Here is a 502-nt window from a genome sequence, read left to right as displayed (position 1 = left end):
AGACGTATATAAAAATAACTTTACTTTACCTGAGTGATCTATTACTCTCCCAGTATATTCTTTATTATTATACGTAAAAATCACTTCATCACTTCTTAATATTTTAAAAATCACTTAATATTTTTTACGTCATAAATAACATTCTCATTTTCCACTAAACAGTGGGAATTGTCGCTAGCACAGTACAAAAGAAACATTTTCAACAGACAGTGCACAGAATATGTTAAAAAAATCTCACGTGCCGTATATATATCGCACTTTACAACTCTTCGCGCCAAAAGGTAAAACGCAGACCCAGCGTTCAAAAAAGGAATGAATGTCGGTCCAGATTTTCTATAGTATATGTAACATAACCTATGTGAAACACATGCATATATGTATAGAAACAGCGAGAAGGCATTAATGATTATTAGTGTGCTTCGAGAAGAACGCTCTGTGTCGCGGTTCCCAGTTAGGCTTTCGTGCGATAAAAAATTACAGTGGCGTATGTATATGCAAAAAA

Source organism: Wasmannia auropunctata, unplaced genomic scaffold, assembly GCF_000956235.1.
Source record: "Wasmannia auropunctata unplaced genomic scaffold, wasmannia.A_1.0 LD336064.1, whole genome shotgun sequence".
In the NCBI taxonomy this organism is placed as follows: domain Eukaryota; kingdom Metazoa; phylum Arthropoda; class Insecta; order Hymenoptera; family Formicidae; genus Wasmannia; species Wasmannia auropunctata.
This window is presented reverse-complemented; position numbering follows the sequence as displayed.